The sequence below is a fragment of the Orycteropus afer genome, unplaced genomic scaffold (genome assembly GCF_000298275.1).
Source record: "Orycteropus afer afer isolate SDZICR_OR568_19922 unplaced genomic scaffold, OryAfe1.0 scaffold00350, whole genome shotgun sequence".
Classification (NCBI taxonomy): domain Eukaryota; kingdom Metazoa; phylum Chordata; class Mammalia; order Tubulidentata; family Orycteropodidae; genus Orycteropus; species Orycteropus afer.
The window spans coordinates 2,900,578-2,902,440 of NW_006921937.1; positions in this window are offsets into that span (position 1 = coordinate 2,900,578).

Sequence of the window (1,863 nt, forward strand, 5' to 3'; positions counted from 1 at the left end):
CTTGCTGTACCTGAGCCCATCATTGCAGCCACTGTGTCAATCCATCTTGTTGAGGGCCTTCCCCTTTTTCATTGTTCCTCCACTTTGCCAAGTGTGATATCCTTCTCTAGGGAATGATCCCTTCTGACAACATGATCAAAGTAGGTGAGATGAAGTCTGGCCATTCTTGCTTCCAAGGAGCATTCCTGCTGCACTTCTTCTAGGACAGATGTGTTAGTTCTTTTAGCAGTCCATGGTACTTCGAACGTTCGTCGCCAGCACCACAACTCAAAAGCATCAACTCTTCTTCGGTCGTCCTTTTACATTGTCCAGCTCTCACATACATATGAGGTGATGTCCTTTGCAGCAGATTTGCCCAATACTATATACGACGTCTGATATCTTGACTGCTGCTTCCATTGGTGTTGATTGTAGAACCAAGTAATGTGAAGTGTTTGACAACTTCAATTTTTTCTCCATTTATCATGATGCTGCTTATTGGTTCCATTGTGAGAATATTTGTTTTCTTTATATAAGGTGTAATCCATACTGAAGACTGTAGTCTTCAATCTTCAGCATTAAGTGTTTCAAGTCATCCTCACTTTCAGTAAGCAAATTTATGTCATCTGCATAACATCAAGTGTTATTGACTCTTCCTCCAATCCTGATGCCATGTTCTTCTTCATCTAGTCCAGCGTCTCAGATTATTTGTTCAGCATACAGATTGAATAACTATGGTGAAAAATACAACCCCGACACACACCCTTCTTGAATTTAAACCATGCAACGTTCCCTTGTTCTGTTTGAATGACAGCCTCCTGGTGTGTGTACAAGTTCCTTATGAGCACATTTTAACGTTCTGGAATTCACATTCTTCTCAATGTAATCCATAATTTGTCATGATCCACAAAATCAAATTCTTTTGCATGGTCAATAAAACACAAGTAAACATCTTTCTGGTATTTTTGCTTTAAGCCAAGATCCATTTGACATCAGCAATGCTATCCCTTGTTCCACATACTCTTCTGAATCCAGCTTGCATTTCTACAAGTCCTCTGTCAATATACTGTTGCAACCATTTTTGAATTATCTTCTCTAAGATTTTACTTGATTTTAATGATATTGTTTGATAATTTCCACATTCTGTGGGATCACCTTTCTTATGAATGGGTATAAATATAGATCTTTTTCTAGTCAGTTGGTCAGGTAGTTGTCTTTCCAATCTTCTGGCATAGCCGAGTGAGTGCCTCTAGTGCTGCACTGTTTGCTGAAACATTTCAATGGGTATCTGGTCAATTCCTAGAGCTTGTTTTTTACCACTTCCCTAAATGCAGCCTTGACTTCTTCCTTCAATACCATTGGTTCTTACCATTGGTTCAATACCATTGGCATATTGGTCATATGCCACCTCCTGAAATGGATGAACATTGACCAAATTCTTTTTGGTACAGTGACTCTGTGTATTCCTTCCTTCTTCTTTTGATGCTCCCTGCATCATTCAATATATTGCCCACAGAATCTTTCTGTATTGCAACTCGAGGCTTAAATTTCCTCTTCAGTTATTTCAGCTTGAGAAATTCTGAGTGTATTCTTCTCTTTTGGCTTTCCAACTCCATGTTTTGCACATTTCATTGTAATAATTAACTTTGTCTTCTCGAGGTGCTCTTTGAAATCTTCTGTTTCACTCTTTTATCTTATCATTCTTCCTTTTGTTTTAGCTACTCTCCATTCAAGGGCAAGTTTCAGAGTCTCTTCTGATATCCATTTTGGTCTTTTCTTCCTTTCCTGTTTTTTTTAATGACCTTTTGCTTTCTTCATGGATGATGTTCTTGATGTCATCCCATGATTCTTTTGGTTTTCGGTCATTGGTGTTTAATGCATCAA